Genomic DNA, 26,879 nt, shown 5'->3' with positions numbered 1-26,879 from the left:
GAAGCACGATGGTCCCGCCCACATCCAGAGGAGCCCCGTTTCCCCCTCGTAGCTCGAGATGAGGGATCCTTTCCCTGCTTTCAACGGGAAAGAATTCCCGGCGTTCCCGTCGCATCTCAAGAGGAGGCACTCTCAACAGGAAAGGCGAGAGGAACTCCATGGTCGTACCACCATTCCAAGAGTCCCCCAGATGTCTCAGTCCATTCCAGAGGAACCTCTTTGCCCTGCACTGGCTCATCTTTCACGCCGAGGATCGACTCACACCACGGTGGCACGTGGGACAGCCCTGTGGGAAAGTCTCGAGGGAAAACCACAGATCCTTTGATCCACGCGACGGGAAGCGTGACATTGCTGCTACAGCCTGGAAGGAAAGTGTACGTGCATGCCCCCACTCGAGACGAGGCCTGACTCCCCTGGGGAGACTCCAGAAGTACCCAAAGATCCATGTCAGCCCCTGAGAGGAATCCTCGGTTCCGGCCCTGACTCCACACAAGGTTTTTGGCCCCGGTATCGACGGGAGAGGAATCCCGAGAGGCCCCCTAGCAACTCGCATGGGGACTGGCCTCTCCTGAGGCCACCAGGGCGGGTCCCTGAGGTCCCCGTCGTAACTCGAGAACACCTGCCGCAACTCGAGAAAATCCAGGAAGTTCTCCCTTCCAGGCGAGATGAGGCCTATTTCCGATGAGGCGTCTGGAGACTAATGACACCTAACCTCTGGAACTTCGAAAGGGTCTTTCACACCCTTGCTGCAATTCAAGAAGTTCACCGCCATACCCGTCTCCACTCGAGAGGAAGCACGATGGTCCCGCCCACATCCAGAGGAGCCCCGTTTCCCCCTCGTAGCTCGATGTGAGGGATCCATTCCCTGCTTTCAAAGGGAAAAAATTCCCGGCGTTCCCTTCGCATCTCAAGAGGAGGCACTCTCAACAGGAAAGGCGAGAGGAACTCCATGGTCGTACCACCATTCCAAGAGTCCCCCAGATGTCTCAGTCCATTCCAGAGGAAACTCTTTGCCCTGCACTGGCTCATCTTTCACGCCGAGGATCGACTCACACCACGGTGGCACGTGGGACAGCCCTGTGGGAAAGCCTCGAGGGAAAGCCTCGAGGGAAAAACACAGATCCTTTGATCCACGTGACGGGAAGCGTGACATTGCTGCTACAGCCTGGAAGGAAAGTGTACGTGCATGCCCCCACTCGAGACGAGGCCTGACTCCCCTGGGGAGACTCCAGAAGTACCCAAAGATCCATGTCAGCCCCTGAGAGGAATCCTCGGTTCCGGCCCTGACTCCACTCAAGGTTTTTGGCCCCGGTATCGACGGGAGAGGAATCCCGAGAGGCCCCCTAGCAACTCGCATGGGGACTGGCCTCTCCTGAGGCCACCAGGGCGGGTCCCTGAGTTCCCCGTCGTAACTTAAGAACACCTGCCGCAACTCGAGAAAATCCAGGAAGTTCTCCCTTCCAGGCGAGGTGAGGCCTATTTCCGATGAGGCGTCTGGAGACTAATGACACCTAACCTCTGGAACTTCGAAAGGGTCTTTCACACCCTTGCTGCAACTCAAGAAGTTCACCGCCATACCCGTCTCCACTCGAGAGGAAGCACGATGGTCCCGCCCACATCCAGAGGAGCCCCGTTTTCCCCTCGGTGCTCGAGATGAGGGATCCTTTCCCTGCTTTCAACGGGAAAGAATTCCCGGAGTTCCCGTCGCATCTCAAGAGGAGGCACTCTCAACAGGAAAGGCGAGAGGATCTCCATGGTCGTACCACCATTCCAAGAGTCCCCCAGATGTCTCAGTCCATTCCAGAGGAACCTCTTTGCCCTGCACTGGCTCATCTTTCACGCCGAGGATCGACTCACACCACGGTGGCACGTGGGACAGCCCTGTGGGAAAGCCTCGAGGGAAAGCCTCGAGGGAAAACCACAGATCCTTTGATCCACGCGACGGGAAGCGTGACATTGCTGCTACAGCCTTGAAGGAAAGCGCACGTGCATGCCCCCACTCGAGACGAGGTCTGACTCCACTGGGGAGACTCCAGAAGTACCCAAAGATCCATGTCAGCCCCTGAGAGGAATCCTCGGTTCCGGCCCTGACTCCACACAAGGTTTTTGGCCCCGGTATCGACGGGAGAGGAATCCCGAGAGGCCCCCTAGCAACTCGCATGGGGACTGGCCTCTCCGGAGGCCACCAGGGCGGGTCCCTGAGGTCCCCGTCGTAACTCGAGAACACCTGCCGCAACTCGAGAAAATCCAGGAAGTTCTCCCTTCCAGGCGAGATGAGGCCTATTTCCGATGAGGCCTCTGGAGACTAATGACACCAAACCTCTTGAACTTCGAAAGGGTCTTTCACACCCTTGGTGCAACTCAAGAAGTTCACCGCCATACCCGTCTCCACTCGAGAGGAAGCACGATGGTCCCGCCCACATCCAGAGGAGCCCCGTTTCCCCCTCGTAGCTCGAGATGAGGGATCCTTTCCCTGCTTTCAACGGGAAAGAATTCCCGGCGTTCCCGTCGCATCTCAAGAGGAGGCACTCTCAACAGGAAAGGCGAGAGGAACTCCATGGTCGTACCACCATTCCAAGAGTCCCCCAGATGTCTCAGTCCATTTCAGAGGAACCTCTTTGCCCTGCACTGGCTCATCTTTCACGCCGAGGATCGACTCACAACACGGTGGCACTTGGGACAGCCCTGTGGGAAAGCCTCGAGGGAAAGCCTCGAGGGAAAACCACAGATCCTTTGATCCACGCGACGGGAAGCGTGACATTGCTGCTACAGCCTGGAAGGAAAGCGCACGTGCATGCCCCCACTCGAGACGAGGCCTGACTCCCCTGGGGAGACTCCAGAAGTACCCAAAGATCCATGTCAGCCCCTGAGAGGAATCCTCGGTTCCGGCCCTGACTCCACACAAGCTTTTTGGCCCCGGTATCGACGGGAGAGGAATCCCGAGAGGCCCCCTAGCAACTCGCATGGGGACTGGCCTCTCCTGAGGCCACCAGGGCCGGTCCCTGAGGTCCCCGTCGTAAATCGAGAACACCTGCCGCAACTCGAGAAAATACAGGAAGTTCTCCCTTCCAGGCGAGATGAGGCCTATTTCCGATGAGGAGTCTGGAGACTAATGACACCTAACCTCTGGAACTTCGAAAGGGTCTTTCACACCCTTGGTGCAACTCAAGAAGTTCACCACCATACCCGTCTCCACTCGAGAGGAAGCACGATGGTCCCGACCACATCCAAAGGAGCCCCGTTTCCCCCTCGTAGCTCGAGATGAGGGATCCTTTCCCTGCTTTCAACGGGAAAGAATTCCCTGCGTTCCCGTCGCATCTCAAGAGGAGGCACTCTCAACAGGAAAGCCGAGAGGAACTCCATGGTCGTACCACCATTCCAAGAGTCCCCCAGATGTCTCAGTCCATTCCAGAGGAAGCTCTTTGCCCTGCACTGGCTAATCTTTCACGCCGAGGATCGACTCACACCACGGTGGCACGTGGGACAGCCCTGTGGGAAAGCCTCGAGGGAAAGCCTCGAGGGAAAACCACAGATCCTTTGATCCTAGCGACGGGAAGCGTGACATTGCTGCTACAGCCTGGAAGGAAAGCGCACGTGCATGCCCCCACTCGAGACGAGGCCTGACTCCACTGGGGAGACTCCAGAAGTACCCAAAGATCCATGTCAGCCCCTGAGAGGAATCCTCGGTTCCGGCCCTGACTCCACACAAGCTTTTTGGCCCCGGTATCGACGGGAGAGGAATCCCGAGAGGCCCCCTAGCAACTCGCATGGGGACTGGCCTCTCCTGAGGCCACCAGGGCGGGTCCCTGAGTTCCCCGTCGTAACTTAAGAACACCTGCCGCAACTCGAGAAAATCCAGGAAGTTCTCCCTTCCAGGCGAGATGAGGCCTATTTCCGATGAGGCGTATGGAGACTAATGACACCTAACCTCTGGAACTTTGAAAGGGTCTTTCACACCCTTGCTGCAACTCAAGCAGTTCTCCGCCATACCCGTCTCCACTCGAGAGGAAGCACGATGGTCCCGCCCACATCCAGAGGAGCCCCGTTTTCCCCTCGGTGCTCGAGATGAGGGATCCTTTCCCTGCTTTCAACGGGAAAGAATTCCCGGAGTTCCCGTCGCATCTCAAGAGGAGGCACTCTCAACAGGAAAGGCGAGAGGATCTCCATGGTCGTACCACCATTCCAAGAGTCCCCCAGATGTCTCAGTCCATTCCAGAGGAACCTCTTTGCCCTGCACTGGCTCATCTTTCACGCCGAGGATCGACTCACACCACGGTGGCACGTGGGACAGCCCTGTGGGAAAGCCTCGAGGGAAAGCCTCGAGGGAAAACCACAGATCCTTTGATCCACGCGACGGGAAGCGTGACATTGCTGCTACAGCCTGGAAGGAAAGCGCACGTGCATGCCCCCACTCGAGACGAGGTCTGACTCCACTGGGGAGACTCCAGAAGTACCCAAAGATCCATGTCAGCCCCTGAGAGGAATCCTCGGTTCCGGCCCTGACTCCACACAAGGTTTTTGGCCCCGGTATCGACGGGAGAGGAATCCCTAGAGGCCCCCTAGCAACTCGCATGGGGACTGGCCTCTCCGGAGGCCACCAGGGCGGGTCCCTGAGGTCCCCGTCGTAACTCGAGAACACCTGCCGCAACTCGAGAAAATCCAGGAAGTTCTCCCTTCCAGGCGAGATGAGGCCTATTTCCGATGAGGCCTCTGGAGACTAATGACACCAAACCTCTTGAACTTCGAAAGGGTCTTTCACACCCTTGGTGCAACTCAAGAAGTTCACCGCCATACCCGTCTCCACTCGAGAGGAAGCACGATGGTCCCGCCCACATCCAGAGGAGCCCCGTTTCCCCCTCGTAGCTCGAGATGAGGGATCCTTTCCCTGCTTTCAACGGGAAAGAATTCCCGGCGTTCCCGTCGCATCTCAAGAGGAGGCACTCTCAACAGGAAAGGCGAGAGGAACTCCATGGTCATACCAACATTCCAAGAGTCCCCCAGATGTCTCAGTCCATTTCAGAGGAACCTCTTTGCCCAGCACTGGCTCATCTTTCACGCCGAGGATCGCCTCACAACACGGTGGCACGTGGGACAGCCCTGTGGGAAAGCCTCGAGGGAAAGCCTCGAGGGAAAACCACAGATCCTTTGATCCACGCGACGGGAAGCATGACATTGCTGGAACAGCCTGGAAGGAAAGCGCACATGCATGCCCCCACTCGAGACGAGGCCTGACTCCCCTGGGGAGACTCCAGAAGTACCCAAAGATCCTTGTCAGCCCCTGAGAAGAATCCTCGGTTCCGGCCCTGACTCCACAGAAGCATTTTGGCCCCGGTATCGACGGGAGAGGAATCCCGAGAGACCCCCTAGCAACTCGCATGGGGACTGGCCTCTCCTGAGGCCACCAGGGCGGGTCCCTGAGGTCCCCGTCGTAACTCGAGAACACCTGCAGCAACTCGAGAAAATCCAGGAAGTTCTCCCTTCCAGGCGAGATGAGGCCTATTTCCGATGAGGCCTCTGGAGACTAATGACACCAAACCTCTGGAACTTCGAAAGGGTCTTTCACACCCTTGCTGCAACTCAAGAAGTTCACCGCCATACCCGTCTCCACTCGAGAGGAAGCACGATGGTCCCGCCCACATCCAGAGGAGCCCCGTTTCCCCCTCGTAGCTCGAGATGAGGGATCCTTTCCCTGCTTTCAACGGCAAAAAATTCCCGGCGTTCCAGTCGCATCTCAAGAGGAGGCACTCTCAACAGGAAAGGCGAGAGGAACTCCATGGTCGTACCACCATTCCAAGAGTCCCCCAGATGTCTCAGTCCATTCCAGAGGAACCTCTTTGCCCTGCACTGGCTCATCTTTCACGCCGAGGATCGACTCACACCACGGTGGCACGTGGGACAGCCCTGTGGGAAAGCCTCGAGGGAAAACCACACATCATTTGATCCACGCGACGGGAAGCGTGACATTGCTGCTACAGCCTGGAAGGAAAGTGCACGTGCATGCCCCCACTCGAGACGAGGCCTGACTCCCCTGGGGAGACTCCAGAAGTACCCAAAGATCCATGTCAGCCCCTGAGAGGAATCCTCGGTTCCGGCCCTGACTCCACACAAGGTTTTTGGCCCCGGGATCGACGGGAGAGGAATCCCGAGAGGCCCCCTAGCAACTCGCATGTGGACTGGCCTCTCCTGAGGCCACCAGGGCGGGTCCCTGAGGTCCCCGTCGTAACTCGAGAACACCTGCCGCAACTCGAGAAAATCCAGGAAGTTCTCCCTTCCAGGCGAGATGAGGCCTATTTCCGATGAGGCGTCTGGAGACTAATGACACCTAACCTCTGGAACTTCGAAATGGTCTTTCACAGCCTTGCTGCAACTCAAGAAGTTCACCACCATACCCGTCTCCACTAGAGAGGAAGCACGATGGTCCCGCCCACATCCAGAGGAGCCCCGTTTCCCCCTCTTAGCTCGATATGAGGGATCCTTTCCCTGCTTTCAACGGGAAAGAATTCCCGGCGTTCCCGTCGCATCTCAAGAGGAGGCACTCTCAACAGGAAAGGCGAGAGGAACTCCATGGTCGTACCACCATTCCAAGAGTCCCCCAGATGTCTCAGTCCATTCCAGAGGAACCTCTTTGCCCTGCACTGGCTCATCTTTCACGCCGAGGATCGACTCACACCACGGTGGCACGTGGGACAGCCCTGTGGGAAAGGCTCGAGGGAAAGCCTCGAGGGAAAACCACAGATCCTTTGATCCACGCGACGGGAAGCGTGACATTGCTGCTACAGCCTGGAAGGAAAGCGCACGTGCATGCCCCCACTCGAGAAGAGGCCTGACTCCCCTGGGGAGACTCCAGAAGTACCCAAAGATCCATGTCAGCCCCTGAGAGGAATCCTCGGTTCCGGCCTTGACTCCACACAAGGTTTTTGGCCCCGGTATCAACGGGAGAGGAATCCCGAGAGGCCCCCTAGCAACTCGCCTAGGGACTGGCCTCTCCTGAGGCCACCAGGGCGGGTCCCTGAGGTCCCCGTCGTAACTCGAGAACACCTGCCGCAACTCGAGAAAATCCAGGAAGTTCTCCCTTCCAGGCGAGATGAGGCCTATTTCCGATGAGGCGTCTGGAGACTAATGACACCTAACCTCTGGAACTTCGAAAGGGTCTTTCACACCCTTGCTGCAACTCAAGAAGTTCACCGCCATACCCGTCTCCACTAGAGAGGAAGCACGATGGTCCCGCCCACATCCAGAGGAGCCCCGTTTCCCCCTCGTAGCTCGAGATGAGGGATCCTTTCCCTGCTTTCAACGGGAAAGAATTCCCGGCGTTCCCGTCGCATCTCAAGAGGAGGCACTCTCAACAGGAAAGGCGAGAGGAACTCCATGGTCGTACCACCATTCCAAGAGTCCCCCAGATGTCTCAGTCCATTCCAGAGGAACCTCTTTGCCCTGCACTGGCTCATCTTTCACGCCGAGGATCGACTCACACCACGGTGGCACGTGGGACAGCCCTGTGGGAAAGCCTCGAGGGAAAGCCTCGAGGGAAAACCACAGATCCTTTGATCCACGCGACGGGAAGCGTGACAATGCTGCTACAGCCTGGAAGGAAAGTGCACGTGCATGCCCCCACTCGAGACGAGGCCTGACTCCCCTGGGGAGACTCCAGAAGTACCCAAAGATCCATGTCAGCCCCTGAGAGGAATCCTCGGTTCCGGCCCTGACTCCACACAAGGTTTTTGGCCCCGGTATCGACGGGAGAGGAATCCCGAGAGGCCCCCTAGCAACTCGCATGGGGACTGGCCTCTCCTGAGGCCACCAGGGCGGGTCCCTGAGGTCCCCGTCGTAACTCGAGAACACCTGCCGCAACTCGAGAAAATCCAGGAAGTTCTCCCTTCCAGGCGAGATGAGGCCTATTTCCGATGAGGCGTCTGGAGACTAATGACACCTAACCTCTGGAACTTCGAAATGGTCTTTCACAGCCTTGCTGCAACTCAAAAAGTTCACCACCATACCCGTCTCCACTAGAGAGGAAGCACGATGGTCCCGCCCACATCCAGAGGAGCCCCGTTTCCCCCTCTTAGCTCGAGATGAGGGATCCTTTCCCTGCTTTCAACGGGAAAGAATTCCCGGCGTTCCCGTCGCATCTCAAGAGGAGGCACTCTCAACAGGAAAGGCGAGAGGAACTCCATGGTCGTACCACCATTCCAAGAGTCCCCCAGATGTCTCAGTCCATTCCAGAGGAACCTCTTTGCCCTGCACTGGCTCATCTTTCACGCCGAGGATCGACTCACACCACGGTGGCACGTGGGACAGCCCTGTGGGAAAGGCTCGAGGGAAAGCCTCGAGGGAAAACCACAGATCCTTTGATCCACGCGACGGGAAGCGTGACATTGCTGCTACAGCCTGGAAGGAAAGCGCACGTGCATGCCCCCACTCGAGACGAGGCCTGACTCCCCTGGGGAGACTCCACAAGTACCCAAAGATCCATGTCAGCCCCTGAGAGGAATCCTCGGTTCCGGCCTTGACTCCACACAAGGTTTTTTGCCCCGGTATCAACGGGAGAGGAATCCCGAAAGGCCCCCTAGCAACTCGCATGGGGACTGACCTCTCCTGAGGCCACCAGGGCGGGTCCCTGAGGTCCCCGTCGTAACTCGAGAACACCTGCCGCAACTCGAGAAAATCCAGGAAGTTCTCCCTTCCAGGCGAGATGAGGCCTATTTCCGATGAGGCGTCTGGAGACTAATGACACCTAACCTCTGGAACTTCGAAAGGGTCTTTCACACCCTTGCTGCAACTCAAGAAGTTCACCGCCATACCCGTCTCCACTCGAGAGGAAGCACGATGGTCCCGCCCACATCCAGAGGAGCCCCGTTTCCCCCTCGTAGCTCGAGATGAGGGATCCTTTCCCTGCTTTCAACGGGAAAGAATTCCCGGCGTTCCCGTCGCATCTCAAGAGGAGGCACTCTCAACAGGAAAGGCGAGAGGAACTCCATGGTCGTACCACCATTCCAAGAGTCCCCCAGATGTCTCAGTCCATTCCAGAGGAACCTCTTTGCCCTGCACTGGCTCATCTTTCACGCCGAGGATCGACTCACACCACGGTGGCACGTGGGACAGCCCTGTGGGAAAGCCTCGAGGGAAAACCACAGATCCTTTGATCCTCGCGACGGGAAGCGTGACATTGCTGCTACAGCCTGGAAGGAAAGTGCACGTGCATGCCCCCACTAGAGACGAGGCCTGACTCCCCTGGGGAGACTCCAGAAGTACCCAAAGATCCATGTCAACCCCTGAGAGGAATCCTCGGTTCCGGCCCTGACTCCACACAAGGTTTTTGGCCCCGGTATCGACGGGAGAGTAATCCCGAGAGGCCCCCTAGCAACTCGCATGGGGACTGGCCTCTCCTGAGGCCACCAGGGCGGGTCCCTGAGGTCCCCGTCGTAACTCGAGAACACCTGCCGCAACTCGAGAAAATCCAGGAAGTTCTCCCTTCCAGGCGAGATGAGGCCTATTTCCGATGAGGCGTCTGGAGACTAATGACACCAAACCTCTGGAACTTCGAAAGGGTCTTTCACACCCTTGCTGCAACTCAAGAAGTTCACCGCCATACCCGTATCCACTCGAGAGGAAGCACGATGGTCCCGCCCACATCCAGAGAAGCCCCGTTTCCCCCTCGTAGCTCGAGATGAGGTATCCTTTTCCTGCTTTCAACGGGAAAGAATTCCCGGCGTTCCCGTCGCATCTCAAGAGGAGGCACTCTCAACAGGAAAGGCGAGAGGAACTCCATGGTCGTACCACCATTCCAAGAGTCCCCCAGATGTCTCAGTCCATTCCAGAGGAAGCTCTTTGCCCTGCACTGGCTCATCTTTCACGCCGAGGATCGACTCACACCACGGTGGCACGTGGGACAGCTCTGTGGGAAAGCCTCGAGGGAAAGCCTCGAGGGAAAACCACAGATCCTTTGATCCACGCGACGGGAAGCGTGACATTGCTGCTACAGCCTGGAAGGAAAGCGCACGTGCATGCCCCCACTCGAGACGAGGCCTGACTCCACTGGGGAGACTCCAGAAGTACCCAAAGATCCATGTCAGCCCCTGAGAGGAATCCTCGGTTCCGGCCCTGACTCCACACAAGGTTTTTGGCCCCGGTATCGACGGGAGAGGAATCCCGAGAGGCCCCCTAGCAACTCGCATGGGGACTGACCTCTCCGGAGGCCACCAGGGCGGGTCCCTGAGGTCCCCGTCGTAACTCGAGAACACCTGCCGCAACTCGAGAAAATCCAGGAAGTTCTCCCTTCCAGGCGAGATGAGGCCTATTTCCGATGAGGCCTCTGGAGACTAATGACACAAAACCTCTGGAACTTCGAAAGGGTCTTTCACACCCTTGCTGCAACTCAAGAAGTTCACCGCCATACCTGTCTCCACTCGAGAGGAAGCACGATGGTCCCGCCCACATCCAGAGGAGCCCCGTTTCCCCCTCGTAGCTCGAGATGAGGGATCCTTTCCCTGCTTTCAACGGGAAAGAATTCCCGGCGTTCCCGTCGCATCTCAAGAGGAGGCACTCTCAACAGGAAAGGCGAGAGGAACTCCATGGTCGTACCACCATTCCAAGAGTCCCCCAGATGTCTCAGTCCATTCCAGAGGAACCTCTTTGCCCTGCACTGGCTCATCTTTCACGCCGAGGATCGACTCACACCACGGTGGCACGTGGGACAGCCCTGTGGGAAAGCCTCGAGGGAAAGCCTCGAGGGAAAACCACAGATCCTTTGATCCACGCGACGGGAAGCGTGACATTGCTGCTACAGCCTGGAAGGAAAGCGCACGTGCATGCCCCCACTCGAGACGAGGTCTGACTCCACTGGGGAGACTCCAGAAGTACCCAAAGATCCATGTCAGCCCCTGAGAGGAATCCTCGGTTCCGGCCCTGACTCCACACAAGGTTTTTGGCCCCGGTATCGACGGGAGAGGAATCCCGAGAGGCCCCCTAGCAACTCGCATGGGGACTGGCCTCTCCGGAGGCCACCAGGGCGGGTCCCTGAGGTCCCCGTCGTAACTCGAGAACACCTGCCGCAACTCGAGAAAATCCAGGAAGTTCTCCCTTCCAGGCGTGATGAGGCCTATTTCCGATGAGGCCTCTGGAGACTAATGACACCAAACCTCTTGAACTTCGAAAGGGTCTTTCACACCCTTGGTGCAACTCAAGAAGTTCACCGCCATACCCGTCTCCACTCGAGAGGAAGCACGATGGTCCCGCCCACATCCAGAGGAGCCCCGTTTCCCCCTCGTAGCTCGAGATGAGGGATCCTTTCCCTGCTTTCAACGGGAAAGAATTCCCGGCGTTCCCGTCGCATCTCAAGCGGAGGCACTCTCAACAGGAAAGGCGAGAGGAACTCCATGGTCGTACCACCATTCCAAGAGTCCCCCAGATGTCTCAGTCCATTTCAGAGGAACCTCTTTGCCCTGCACTGGCTCATCTTTCACGCCGAGGATCGACTCACAACACGGTGGCACGTGGGACAGCCCTGTGGGAAAGCCTCGAGGGAAAGCCTCGAGGGAAAACCACACATCATTTGATCCACGCGACGGGAAGCCTGACATTGCTGGAACAGCCTGGAAGGAAAGCGCACATGCATGCCCCCACTCGAGACGAGGCCTGACTCCCCTGGGGAGACTCCAGAAGTACCCAAAGATCCATGTCAGCCCCTGAGAGGAATCCTCGGTTCCGACCCTGACTCCACACAAGCTTTTTGGCCCCGGTATCGACGGGAGAGGAATCCCGAGAGGCCCCCTAGCAACTCGCATGGGGACTGGCCTCTCCTGAGGCCACCAGGGCCGGTCCCTGAGGTCCCCGTCGTAACTCGAGAACACCTGCCGCAACTCGAGAAAATCCAGGAAGTTCTCCCTTCCAGGCGAGATGAGGCCTATTTCCGATGAGGCGTCTGGAGACTAATGACACCTAACCTCTGGAACTTCGAAAGGGTCTTTCACACCCTTGCTGCAACTCAAGAAGTTCACCACCATACCCGTCTCCACTCGAGAGGAAGCACGATGGTCCCGCCCACATCCAGAGGAGCCCCGTTTCCCCCTCGTAGCTCGAGATGAGGGATCCTTTCCCTGCTTTCAACGGGAAAGAATTCCCTGCGTTCCCGTCGCATCTCAAGAGGAGGCACTCTCAACAGGAAAGGCGAGAGGAACTCCATGGTCGTACCACCATTCCAAGAGTCCCCCAGATGTCTCAGTCCATTCCAGGGGAAGCTCTTTGCCCTGCACTGGCTCATCTTTCACGCCGAGGATCGACTCACACCACGGTGGCACGTGGGACAGCCCTGTGGGAAAGCCTCGAGGGAAAGCCTCGAGGGAAAACCACAGATCCTTTGATCCAAGCGACGGGAAGCGTGACATTGCTGCTACAGCCTGGAAGGAAAGCGCACGTGCATGCCCCCACTCGAGACGAGGCCTGACTCCACTGGGGAGACTCCAGAAGTACCCAAAGATCCATGTCAGCCCCTGAGAGGAATCCTCGGTTCCGGCCCTGACCCCACACAAGGTTTTTGGCCCCGGTATCGACGGGAGAGGAATCCCGAGAGGCCCCCTAGCAACTCGCATGGTGACTGGCCTCTCCGGAGGCCACCAGGGCGGGTCCCTGAGGTCCCCGTCGTAATTCGAGAACGCCTGCCGCAACTCGAGAAAATCCAGGAAGTTCTCCCTTCCAGGCGAGATGAGGCCTATTTCCGATGAGGCCTCTGGAGACTAATGACACCAAACCTCTGGAACTTCGAAAGGGTCTTTCACACCCTTGCTGCAACTCAAGAAGTTCACCGCCATACCCGTCTCCACTCGAGAGGAAGCACGATGGTCCCGCCCACATCCAGAGGAGCCCCGTTTCCCCCTCGTAGCTCGAGATGAGGGATCCTTTCCCTGGTTTCAACGGGAAAGAATTCCCGGCGTTCCCGTCGCATCTCAAGAGGAGGCACTCTCAACAGGAAAGGCGAGAGGAACTCCATGGTCGTACCACCATTCCAAGAGTCCCCCAGATGTCTCAGTCCATTCCAGAGGAACCTCTTTGCCCTGCACTGGCTCATCTTTCACGCCGAGGATCGACTCACAACACGGTGGCACGTGGGACAGCCCTGTGGGAAAGCCTCGAGGGAAAGCCTCGAGGGAAAACCACAGATCCTTTGATCCACGCGACGGGAAGCGTGACATTGCTGCTACAGCCTGGAAGGAAAGTGCACGTGCATGCCCCCACTCGAGACGAGGCCTGACTCCCCTGGGGAGACTCCAGAAGTACCCAAAGATCCATGTCAGCCCCTGAGAGGAATCCTCGGTTCCGGCCCTGACTCCACACAAGGTTTTTGGCCCCGGTATCGACGGGAGAGGAATCCCGAGAGGCCCCCTAGCAACTCGCATGGGGACTGGCCTCTCCTGAGGCCACCAGGGCGGGTCCCTGAGGTCCCCGTCGTAACTCGAGAACACCTGCCGCAACTCGAGAAAATCCAGGAAGTTCTCCCTTCCAGGCGAGATGAGGCCTATTTCCGATGAGGCGTCTGGAGACTAATGACACCTAACCTCTGGAACTTCGAAAGGGTCTTTCACACCCTTGCTGCAACTCAAGAAGTTCACCGCCATACCCGTCTCCACTCGAGAGGAAGCACGATGGTCCCGCCCACATTCAGAGGAGCCCCGTTTCCCCCTCGTAGCTCGAGATGAGGGATCCTTTTCCTGCTTTCAACGGGAAAGAATTCCCGGCGTTCCCGTCGCATCTCAAGAGGAGGCACTCTCAACAGGAAAGGCGAGAGGAACTCCATGGTCGTACCACCATTCCAAGAGTCCCCCAGATGTCTCAGTCCATTCCAGAGGAAGCTCTTTGCCCTGCACTGGCTCATCTTTCACGCCGAGGATCGACTCACACCACGGTGGCACGTGGGACAGCCCTGTGGGAAAGCCTCGAGGGAAAGCCTCGAGGGAAAACCACAGATCCTTTGATCCACGCGACGGGAAGCGTGACATTGCTGCTACAGCCTGGAAGCAAAGTGCACGTGCATGCCCCCACTCGAGACGAGGCCTGACTCCCCTGGGGAGACTCCAGAAGTACCCAAAGATCCATGTCAGCCCCTAAGAGGAATCCTCGGTTCCGGCCCTGACTCCACACAAGGTTTTTGGCCCCGGTATCGACGGGAGAGGAATCCCGAGAGGCCCCCTAGCAACTCGCATGGGGACTGGCCTCTCCGGAGGCCACCAGGGCGGGTCCCTGAGGTCCCCGTCGTAACTCGAGAACACCTGCCGCAACTCGAGAAAATCCAGGAAGTTCTCGCTTCCAGGCGAGATGAGGCCTATTTCCGATGAGGCCTCTGGAGACTAATGACACCTAACCTCTGGAACTTCGAAAGGGTCTTTCACACCCTTGCTGCAACTCAAGAAGTTCACCGCCATATCCGTCTCCACTCGAGAGGAAGCACGATGGTCCCGCCCACATCCAGAGGAGCCCCGTTTCCCCCTCGTAGCTCGAGATGAGGGATCCTTTCCCTGCTTTCAACGGCAAAAAATTCCCGGCGTTCCCGTCGCATCTCAAGAGGAGGCACTCTCAACAGAAAAGGCGAGAGGAACTCCATGGTCGTACCACCATTCCAAGAGTCCCCCAGATGTCTCAGTCCATTCCAGAGGAACCTCTTTGCCCTGCACTGGCTCATCTTTCACGCCGAGGATCGACTCACACCACGGTGGCACGTGGGACAGCCCTGTGGGAAAGGCTCGAGGGAAAGCCTCGAGGGAAAACCACAGATCCTTTGATCCACGCGACGGGAAGCGTGACATTGCTGCTACAGCCTGGAAGGAAAGCGCACGTGCATGCCCCCACTCGAGACGAGGCCTGACTCCCCTGGGGATACTCCAGAAGTACCCAAAGATCCATGTCAGCCCCTGAGAGGAATCCTCGGTTCCGGACTTGACTCCACACAAGGTTTTTGGCCCCGGTATCAACGGGAGAGGAATCCCGAGAGGCCCCCTAGCAACTCGCCTAGGGACTGGCCTCTCCTGAGGCCACCAGGGCGGGTCCCTGAGGTCCCCGTCCTAACTCGAGAACACCTGCCACAACTCGAGAAAATCCAGGAAGTTCTCCCTTCCAGGCGAGATGAGGCCTATTTCCGATGAGGCCTCTGGAGACTAATGACACCTAACCTCTGGAACTTCGAAAGGGTCTTTCACACCCTTGCTGCAACTCAAGAAGTTCACCGCCATACCCGTCTCCACTAGAGAGGAAGCGCGATGGTCCCGCCCACATCCAGAGGAGCCCCGTTTCCCCCTCGTAGCTCGAGATGAGGGATCCTTTCCCTGCTTTCAACGGGAAAGAATTCCCGGCGTTCCCGTCGCATCTCAAGAGGAGGCACTCTCAACAGGAAAGGCGAGAGGAACTCCATGGTCGTACCACCATTCCAAGAGTCCCCCAGATGTCTCAGTCCATTCCAGAGGAACCTCTTTGCCCTGCACTGGCTCATCTTTCACGCCGAGGATCGACTCACACCACGGTGGCACGTGGGACAGCCCTGTGGGAAAGCCTCGAGGGAAAACCACAGATCCTTTGATCCACGCGACGGGAAGCGTGACATTGCTGCTACAGCCTGGAAGGAAAGTGCACGTGCATGCCCCCACTCGAGACGAGGCCTGACTCCCCTGGGGAGACTCCAGAAGTACCCAAAGATCCATGTCAGCCCCTGAGAGGAATCCTCGGTTCCGGCCCTGACTCCACACAAGGTTTTTGGCCCCGGTATCGACGGGAGAGGAATCCCGAGAGGCCCCCTAGCAACTCGCATGGGGACTGGCCTCTCCTGAGGCCACCAGGGCGGGTCCCTGAGGTCCCCGTCGTAACTCGAGAACACCTGCCGCAACTCGAGAAAATCCAGGAAGTTCTCCCTTCCAGGCGAGATGAGGCCTATTTCCGATGAGGCGTCTGGAGACTAATGACACCTAACCTCTGGAACTTCGAAAGGGTCTTTCACACCCTTGCTGCAACTCAAGAAGTTCACCGCCATACCCGTCTCCACTCGAGAGGAAGCACGATGGTCCCGCCCACATCCAGAGGAGCCCCGTTTCCCCCTCGTAGCTCGAGATGAGGGATCCTTTCCCTGCTTTCAACGGGAAAGAATTCCCTGCGTTCCCGTCGCATCTCAAGAGGAGGCACTCTCAACAGGAAAGGCGAGAGGAACTCCATGGTCGTACCACCATTCCAAGAGTCCCCCAGATGTCTCAGTCCATTCCAGGGGAAGCTCTTTGCCCTGCACTGGCTCATCTTTCACGCCGAGGATCGACTCACACCACGGTGGCACGTGGGACAGCCCTGTGGGAAAGCCTCGAGGGAAAGCCTCGAGGGAAAACCACAGATCCTTTGATCCAAGCGACGGGAAGCGTGACATTGCTGCTACAGCCTGGAAGGAAAGCGCACGTGCATGCCCCCACTCGAGACGAGGTCTGACTCCACTGGGGAGACTCCAGAAGTACCCAAAGATCCATGTCAGCCCCTGAGAGGAATCCTCGGTTCCGGCCCTGACCCCACACAAGGTTTTTGGCCCCGGTATCGACGGGAGAGGAATCCCGAGAGGCCCCCTAGCAACTCGCATGGTGACTGGCCTCTCCGGAGGCCACCAGGGCGGGTCCCTGAGGTCCCCGTCGTAATTCGAGAACACCTGCCGCAACTCGAGAAAATCCAGGAAGTTCTCCCTTCCAGGCGAGATGAGGCCTATTTCCGATGAGGCCTCTGGAGACTAATGACACCAAACCTCTGGAACTTCGAAAGGGTCTTTCACACCCTTGCTGCAACTCAAGAAGTTCACCGCCATACCCGTCTCCACTCGAGAGGAAGCACGATGGTCCCGCCCACATCCAGAGGAGCCCCGTTTCCCCCTCGTAGCTCGAGATGAGGGATCCTTTCCCTGGTTTCAACGGGAAAGAATTCCCGGCGTTCCCGTCGCATCTCAAGAGGAGGCACTCTCAACAGGAAAGGCGAGAGGAACTCCATGGTCGTACCACCATTCCAAGAGTCCCCCAGATGTCTCAGTCCATTCCAGAGGAACCTCTTTGCCCTGCACTGGCTCATCTTTCACGCCGAGGATCGACTCACAACACGGTGGCACGTGGGACAGCCCTGTGGGAAAGCCTCGAGGGAAAGCCTCGAGGGAAAACCACAGATCCTTTGATCCACGCCACGGGAAGCGTGACATTGCTGCTACAGCCTGGAAGGAAAGCGCACGTGCATGCCCCCACTCAAGACGAGGCCTGACTCCCCTGGGGAGACTCCAGAAGTACCCAAAGATCCATGTCAGCCCCTGAGAGGAATCCTCGTTTCCGGCCTTGACTCCACACAAGCTTTTTGGCCCCGGTATCGACGGGAGGGGAATCCCGAGAGGCCCCCTAGCAACTCGCATGGGGACTGGCCTCTCCGGAGGCCACCAGGGCGGGTCCCTGAGGTCCCCGTCGTAACTCGAGAACACCTGCCGCAACTCGAGAAAATCCAGGAAGTTCTCGCTTTCAGGCGAGATGAGGCCTATTTCCGATGAGGCCTCTGGAGACTAATGACACCTAACCTCTGGAACTTCGAAAGGGTCTTTCACACCCTTGCTGCAACTCAAGAAGTTCACCGCCATATCCGTCTCCACTCGAGAGGAAGCACGATGGTCCCGCCCACATCCAGAGGAGCCCCGTTTCCCCCTCGTAGCTCGAGATGAGGGATCCTTTCCCTGCTTTCAACGGCAAAAAATTCCCGGCGTTCCCGTCGCATCTCAAGAGGAGGCACTCTCAACAGGAAAGGCGAGAGGAACTCCATGGTCGTACCACCATTCCAAGAGTCCCCCAGATGTCTCAGTCCATTCCAGAGGAACCTCTTTGCCCTGCACTGGCTCATCTTTCACGCCGAGGATCGACTCACACCACGGTGGCACGTGGGACAGCCCTGTGGGAAAGGCTCGAGGGAAAGCCTCGAGGGAAAACCACAGATCCTTTGATCCACGCGACGGGAAGCGTGACATTGCTGCTACAGCCTGGAAGGAAAGCGCACGTGCATGCCCCCACTCGAGACGAGGCCTGACTCCCCTGGGGAGACTCCACAAGTACCCAAAGATCCATGTCAGCCCCTGAGAGGAATCCTCGGTTCCGGACTTGACTCCACACAAGGTTTTTGGCCCCGGTATCAACGGGAGAGGAATCCCGAGAGGCCCCCTAGCAACTCGCCTAGGGACTGGCCTCTCCTGAGGCCACCAGGGCGGGTCCCTGAGGTCCCCGTCGTAACTCGAGAACACCTGCCGCAACTCGAGAAAATCCAGGAAGTTCTCCCTTCCAGGCGAGATGAGGCCTATTTCCGATGAGGCCTCTGGAGACTAATGACACCTAACCTCTGGAACTTCGAAAGGGCCTTTCACACCCTTGCTGCAACTCAAGAAGTTCACCGCCATACCCGTCTCCACTAGAGAGGAAGCGCGATGGTCCCGCCCACATCCAGAGGAGCCCCGTTTCCCCCTCGTAGCTCGAGATGAGGGATCCTTTCCCTGCTTTCAACGGGAAAGAATTCCCGGCGTTCCCGTCGCATCTCAAGAGGAGGCACTCTCAACAGGAAAGGCGAGAGGAACTCCATGGTCGTACCACCATTCCAAGAGTCCCCCAGATGTCTCAGTCCATTCCAGAGGAACCTCTTTGCCCTGCACTGGCTCATCTTTCACGCCGAGGATCGACTCACACCACGGTGGCACGTGGGACAGCCCTGTGGGAAAGCCTCGAGGGAAAACCACAGATCCTTTGATCCACGCGACGGGAAGCGTGACATTGCTGCTACAGCCTGGAAGGAAAGCGCACGTGCATGCCCCCACTCGAGACGAGGCCTGACTCCCCTGGGGAGACTCCACAAGTACCCAAAGATCCATGTCAGCCCCTGAGAGGAATCCTCGGTTCCGGCCCTGACTCCACACAAGGTTTTTGGCCCCGGTATCGACGGGAGAGGAATCCCGAGAGGCCCCCTAGCAACTCGCATGGGGACTGACCTCTCCGGAGGCCACCAGGGCGGGTCCCTGAGGTCCCCGTCGTAACTCGAGAACACCTGCCGCAACTCGAGAAAATCCAGGAAGTTCTCCCTTCCAGGCGAGATGAGGCCTATTTCCGATGAGGCCTCTGGAGACTAATGACACAAAACCTCTGGAACTTCGAAAGGGTCTTTCACACCCTTGCTGCAACTCAAGAAGTTCACCGCCATACCTGTCTCCACTCGAGAGGAAGCACGATGGTCCCGCCCACATCCAGAGGAGCCCCGTTTCCCCCTCGTAGCTCGAGATGAGGGATCCTTTCCCTGCTTTCAACGGGAAAGAATTCCCGGCGTTCCCGTCGCATCTCAAGAGGAGGCACTCTCAACAGGAAAGGCGAGAGGAACTCCATGGTCGTACCACCATTCCAAGAGTCCCCCAGATGTCTCAGTCCATTCCAGAGGAACCTCTTTGCCCTGCACTGGCTCATCTTTCACGCCGAGGATCGACTCACACCACGGTGGCACGTGGGACAGCCCTGTGGGAAAGCCTCGAGGGAAAGCCTCGAGGGAAAACCACAGATCCTTTGATCCACGCGACGGGAAGCGTGACATTGCTGCTACAGCCTGGAAGGAAAGCGCACGTGCATGCCCCCACTCGAGACGAGGTCTGACTCCACTGGGGAGACTCCAGAAGTACCCAAAGATCCATGTCAGCCCCTGAGAGGAATCCTCGGTTCCGGCCCTGACTCCACACAAGGTTTTTGGCCCCGGTATCGACGGGAGAGGAATCCCGAGAGGCCCCCTAGCAACTCGCATGGGGACTGGCCTCTCCGGAGGCCACCAGGGCGGGTCCCTGAGGTCCCCGTCGTAACTCGAGAACACCTGCCGCAACTCGAGAAAATCCAGGAAGTTCTCCCTTCCAGGCGTGATGAGGCCTATTTCCGATGAGGCCTCTGGAGACTAATGACACCAAACCTCTTGAACTTCGAAAGGGTCTTTCACACCCTTGGTGCAACTCAAGAAGTTCACCGCCATACCCGTCTCCACTCGAGAGGAAGCACGATGGTCCCGCCCACATCCAGAGGAGCCCCGTTTCCCCCTCGTAGCTCGAGATGAGGGATCCTTTCCCTGCTTTCAACGGGAAAGAATTCCCGGCGTTCCCGTCGCATCTCAAGCGGAGGCACTCTCAACAGGAAAGGCGAGAGGAACTCCATGGTCGTACCACCATTCCAAGAGTCCCCCAGATGTCTCAGTCCATTTCAGAGGAACCTCTTTGCCCTGCACTGGCTCATCTTTCACGCCGAGGATCGACTCACAACACGGTGGCACGTGGGACAGCCCTGTGGGAAAGCCTCGAGGGAAAGCCTCGAGGGAAAACCACACATCATTTGATCCACGCGACGGGAAGCCTGACATTGCTGGAACAGCCTGGAAGGAAAGCGCACATGCATGCCCCCACTCGAGACGAGGCCTGACTCCCCTGGGGAGACTCCAGAAGTACCCAAAGATCCATGTCAGCCCCTGAGAGGAATCCTCGGTTCCGACCCTGACTCCACACAAGCTTTTTGGCCCCGGTATCGACGGGAGAGGAATCCCGAGAGGCCCCCTAGCAACTCGCATGGGGACTGGCCTCTCCTGAGGCCACCAGGGCCGGTCCCTGAGGTCCCCGTCGTAACTCGAGAACACCTGCCGCAACTCGAGAAAATCCAGGAAGTTCTCCCTTCCAGGCGAGATGAGGCCTATTTCCGATGAGGCGTCTGGAGACTAATGACACCTAACCTCTGGAACTTCGAAAGGGTCTTTCACACCCTTGCTGCAACTCAAGAAGTTCACCACCATACCCGTCTCCACTCGAGAGGAAGCACGATGGTCCCGCCCACATCCAGAGGAGCCCCGTTTCCCCCTCGTAGCTCGAGATGAGGGATCCTTTCCCTGCTTTCAACGGGAAAGAATTCCCTGCGTTCCCGTCGCATCTCAAGAGGAGGCACTCTCAACAGGAAAGGCGAGAGGAACTCCATGGTCGTACCACCATTCCAAGAGTCCCCCAGATGTCTCAGTCCATTCCAGGGGAAGCTCTTTGCCCTGCACTGGCTCATCTTTCACGCCGAGGATCGACTCACACCACGGTGGCACGTGGGACAGCCCTGTGGGAAAGCCTCGAGGGAAAGCCTCGAGGGAAAACCACAGATCCTTTGATCCAAGCGACGGGAAGCGTGACATTGCTGCTACAGCCTGGAAGGAAAGCGCACGTGCATGCCCCCACTCGAGACGAGGCCTGACTCCACTGGGGAGACTCCAGAAGTACCCAAAGATCCATGTCAGCCCCTGAGAGGAATCCTCGGTTCCGGCCCTGACCCCACACAAGGTTTTTGGCCCCGGTATCGACGGGAGAGGAATCCCGAGAGGCCCCCTAGCAACTCGCATGGTGACTGGCCTCTCCGGAGGCCACCAGGGCGGGTCCCTGAGGTCCCCGTCGTAATTCGAGAACACCTGCCGCAACTCGAGAAAATCCAGGAAGTTCTCCCTTCCAGGCGAGATGAGGCCTATTTCCGATGAGGCCTCTGGAGACTAATGACACCAAACCTCTGGAACTTCGAAAGGGTCTTTCACACCCTTGCTGCAACTCAAGAAGTTCACCGCCATACCCGTCTCCACTCGAGAGGAAGCACGATGGTCCCGCCCACATCCAGAGGAGCCCCGTTTCCCCCTCGTAGCTCGAGATGAGGGATCCTTTCCCTGGTTTCAACGGGAAAGAATTCCCGGCGTTCCCGTCGCATCTCAAGAGGAGGCACTCTCAACAGGAAAGGCGAGAGGAACTCCATGGTCGTACCACCATTCCAAGAGTCCCCCAGATGTCTCAGTCCATTCCAGAGGAACCTCTTTGCCCTGCACTGGCTCATCTTTCACGCCGAGGATCGACTCACAACACGGTGGCACGTGGGACAGCCCTGTGGGAAAGCCTCGAGGGAAAGCCTCGAGGGAAAACCACAGATCCTTTGATCCACGCGACGGGAAGCGTGACATTGCTGCTACAGCCTGGAAGGAAAGCGCACGTGCATGCCCCCACTCGAGACGAGGCCTGACTCCCCTGGGGAGACTCCACAAGTACCCAAAGATCCATGTCAGCCCCTGAGAGGAATCCTCGGTTCCGGACTTGACTCCACACAAGGTTTTTGGCCCCGGTATCAACGGGAGAGGAATCCCGAGAGGCCCCCTAGCAACTCGCCTAGGGACTGGCCTCTCCTGAGGCCACCAGGGCGGGTCCCTGAGGTCCCCGTCGTAACTCGAGAACACCTGCCGCAACTCGAGAAAATCCAGGAAGTTCTCCCTTCCAGGCGAGATGAGGCCTATTTCCGATGAGGCCTCTGGAGACTAATGACACCTAACCTCTGGAACTTCGAAAGGGTCTTTCACACCCTTGCTGCAACTCAAGAAGTTCACCGCCATACCCGTCTCCACTAGAGAGGAAGCGCGATGGTCCCGCCCACATCCAGAGGAGCCCCGTTTCCCCCTCGTAGCTCGAGATGAGGGATCCTTTCCCTGCTTTCAACGGGAAAGAATTCCCGGCGTTCCCGTCGCATCTCAAGAGGAGGCACTCTCAACAGGAAAGGCGAGAGGAACTCCATGGTCGTACCACCATTCCAAGAGTCCCCCAGATGTCTCAGTCCATTCCAGAGGAACCTCTTTGCCCTGCACTGGCTCATCTTTCACGCCGAGGATCGACTCACACCACGGTGGCACGTGGGACAGCCCTGTGGGAAAGCCTCGAGGGAAAACCACAGATCCTTTGATCCACGCGACGGGAAGCGTGACATTGCTGCTACAGCCTGGAAGGAAAGTGCACGTGCATGCCCCCACTCGAGACGAGGCCTGACTCCCCTGGGGAGACTCCAGAAGTACCCAAAGATCCATGTCAGCCCCTGAGAGGAATCCTCGGTTCCGGCCCTGACTCCACACAAGGTTTTTGGCCCCGGTATCGACGGGAGAGGAATCCCGAGAGGCCCCCTAGCAACTCGCATGGGGACTGGCCTCTCCTGAGGCCACCAGGGCGGGTCCCTGAGGTCCCCGTCGTAACTCGAGAACACCTGCCGCAACTCGAGAAAATCCAGGAAGTTCTCCCTTCCAGGCGAGATGAGGCCTATTTCCGATGAGGCGTCTGGAGACTAATGACACCTAACCTCTGGAACTTCGAAAGGGTCTTTCACACCCTTGCTGCAACTCAAGAAGTTCACCGCCATACCCGTCTCCACTCGAGAGGAAGCACGATGGTCCCGCCCACATTCAGAGGAGCCCCGTTTCCCCCTCGTAGCTCGAGATGAGGGATCCTTTTCCTGCTTTCAACGGGAAAGAATTCCCGGCGTTCCCGTCGCATCTCAAGAGGAGGCACTCTCAACAGGAAAGGCGAGAGGAACTCCATGGTCGTACCACCATTCCAAGAGTCCCCCAGATGTCTCAGTCCATTCCAGAGGAAGCTCTTTGCCCTGCACTGGCTCATCTTTCACGCCGAGGATCGACTCACACCACGGTGGCACGTGGGACAGCCCTGTGGGAAAGCCTCGAGGGAAAGCCTCGAGGGAAAACCACAGATCCTTTGATCCACGCGACGGGAAGCGTGACATTGCTGCTACAGCCTGGAAGCAAAGTGCACGTGCATGCCCCCACTCGAGACGAGGCCTGACTCCCCTGGGGAGACTCCAGAAGTACCCAAAGATCCATGTCAGCCCCTGAGAGGAATCCTCGGTTCCGGCCCTGACTCCACACAAGGTTTTTGGCCCCGGTATCGACGGGAGAGGAATCCCGAGAGGCCCCCTAGCAACTCGCATGGGGACTGGCCTCTCCGGAGGCCACCAGGGCGGGTCCCTGAGGTCCCCGTCGTAACTCGAGAACACCTGCCGCAACTCGAGAAAATCCAGGAAGTTCTCGCTTCCAGGCGAGATGAGGCCTATTTCCGATGAGGCCTCTGGAGACTAATGACACCTAACCTCTGGAACTTCGAAAGGGTCTTTCACACCCTTGCTGCAACTCAAGAAGTTCACCGCCATATCCGTCTCCACTCGAGAGGAAGCACGATGGTCCCGCCCACATCCAGAGGAGCCCCGTTTCCCCCTCGTAGCTCGAGATGAGGGATCCTTTCCCTGCTTTCAACGGCAAAAAATTCCCGGCGTTCCCGTCGCATCTCAAGAGGAGGCACTCTCAACAGGAAAGGCGAGAGGAACTCCATGGTCGTACCACCATTCCAAGAGTCCCCCAGATGTCTCAGTCCATTCCAGAGGAACCTCTTTGCCCTGCACTGGCTCATCTTTCACGCCGAGGATCGACTCACACCACGGTGGCACGTGGGACAGCCCTGTGGGAAAGGCTCGAGGGAAAGCCTCGAGGGAAAACCACAGATCCTTTGATCCACGCGACGGGAAGCGTGACATTGCTGCTACAGCCTGGAAGGAAAGCGCACGTGCATGCCCCCACTCGAGACGAGGCCTGACTCCCCTGGGGATACTCCAGAAGTACCCAAAGATCCATGTCAGCCCCTGAGAGGAATCCTCGGTTCCGGACTTGACTCCACACAAGGTTTTTGGCCCCGGTATCAACGGGAGAGGAATCCCGAGAGGCCCCCTAGCAACTCGCCTAGGGACTGGCCTCTCCTGAGGCCACCAGGGCGGGTCCCTGAGGTCCCCGTCCTAACTCGAGAACACCTGCCACAACTCGAGAAAATCCAGGAAGTTCTCCCTTCCAGGCGAGATGAGGCCTATTTCCGATGAGGCCTCTGGAGACTAATGACACCTAACCTCTGGAACTTCGAAAGGGTCTTTCACACCCTTGCTGCAACTCAAGAAGTTCACCGCCATACCCGTCTCCACTAGAGAGGAAGCGCGATGGTCCCGCCCACATCCAGAGGAGCCCCGTTTCCCCCTCGTAGCTCGAGATGAGGGATCCTTTCCCTGCTTTCAACGGGAAAGAATTCCCGGCGTTCCCGTCGCATCTCAAGAGGAGGCACTCTCAACAGGAAAGGCGAGAGGAACTCCATGGTCGTACCACCATTCCAAGAGTCCCCCAGATGTCTCAGTCCATTCCAGAGGAACCTCTTTGCCCTGCACTGGCTCATCTTTCACGCCGAGGATCGACTCACACCACGGTGGCACGTGGGACAGCCCTGTGGGAAAGCCTCGAGGGAAAACCACAGATCCTTTGATCCACGCGACGGGAAGCGTGACATTGCTGCTACAGCCTGGAAGGAAAGTGCACGTGCATGCCCCCACTCGAGACGAGGCCTGACTCCCCTGGGGAGACTCCAGAAGTACCCAAAGATCCATGTCAGCCCCTGAGAGGAATCCTCGGTTCCGGCCCTGACTCCACACAAGGTTTTTGGCCCCGGTATCGACGGGAGAGGAATCCCGAGAGGCCCCCTAGCAACTCGCATGGGGACTGGCCTCTCCTGAGGCCACCAGGGCGGGTCCCTGAGGTCCCCGTCGTAACTCGAGAACACCTGCCGCAACTCGAGAAAATCCAGGAAGTTCTCCCTTCCAGGCGAGATGAGGCCTATTTCCGATGAGGCGTCTGGAGACTAATGACACCTAACCTCTGGAACTTCGAAAGGGTCTTTCACACCCTTGCTGCAACTCAAGAAGTTCACCGCCATACCCGTCTCCACTCGAGAGGAAGCACGATGGTCCCGCCCACATCCAGAGGAGCCCCGTTTCCCCCTCGTAGCTCGAGATGAGGGATCCTTTCCCTGCTTTCAACGGGAAAGAATTCCCTGCGTTCCCGTCGCATCTCAAGAGGAGGCACTCTCAACAGGAAAGGCGAGAGGAACTCCATGGTCGTACCACCATTCCAAGAGTCCCCCAGATGTCTCAGTCCATTCCAGGGGAAGCTCTTTGCCCTGCACTGGCTCATCTTTCACGCCGAGGATCGACTCACACCACGGTGGCACGTGGGACAGCCCTGTGGGAAAGCCTCGAGGGAAAGCCTCGAGGGAAAACCACAGATCCTTTGATCCAAGCGACGGGAAGCGTGACATTGCTGCTACAGCCTGGAAGGAAAGCGCACGTGCATGCCCCCACTCGAGACGAGGTCTGACTCCACTGGGGAGACTCCAGAAGTACCCAAAGATCCATGTCAGCCCCTGAGAGGAATCCTCGGTTCCGGCCCTGACCCCACACAAGGTTTTTGGCCCCGGTATCGACGGGAGAGGAATCCCGAGAGGCCCCCTAGCAACTCGCATGGTGACTGGCCTCTCCGGAGGCCACCAGGGCGGGTCCCTGAGGTCCCCGTCGTAATTCGAGAACACCTGCCGCAACTCGAGAAAATCCAGGAAGTTCTCCCTTCCAGGCGAGATGAGGCCTATTTCCGATGAGGCCTCTGGAGACTAATGACACCAAACCTCTGGAACTTCGAAAGGGTCTTTCACACCCTTGCTGCAACTCAAGAAGTTCACCGCCATACCCGTCTCCACTCGAGAGGAAGCACGATGGTCCCGCCCACATCCAGAGGAGCCCCGTTTCCCCCTCGTAGCTCGAGATGAGGGATCCTTTCCCTGGTTTCAACGGGAAAGAATTCCCGGCGTTCCCGTCGCATCTCAAGAGGAGGCACTCTCAACAGGAAAGGCGAGAGGAACTCCATGGTCGTACCACCATTCCAAGAGTCCCCCAGATGTCTCAGTCCATTCCAGAGGAACCTCTTTGCCCTGCACTGGCTCATCTTTCACGCCGAGGATCGACTCACAACACGGTGGCACGTGGGACAGCCCTGTGGGAAAGCCTCGAGGGAAAGCCTCGAGGGAAAACCACAGATCCTTTGATCCACGCCACGGGAAGCGTGACATTGCTGCTACAGCCTGGAAGGAAAGCGCACGTGCATGCCCCCACTCAAGACGAGGCCTGACTCCCCTGGGGAGACTC

The sequence above is a fragment of the Capricornis sumatraensis genome, unplaced genomic scaffold (genome assembly GCF_032405125.1).
Source record: "Capricornis sumatraensis isolate serow.1 unplaced genomic scaffold, serow.2 scaffold1, whole genome shotgun sequence".
Classification (NCBI taxonomy): Eukaryota; Metazoa; Chordata; class Mammalia; order Artiodactyla; family Bovidae; genus Capricornis; species Capricornis sumatraensis.
This window is presented reverse-complemented; position numbering follows the sequence as displayed.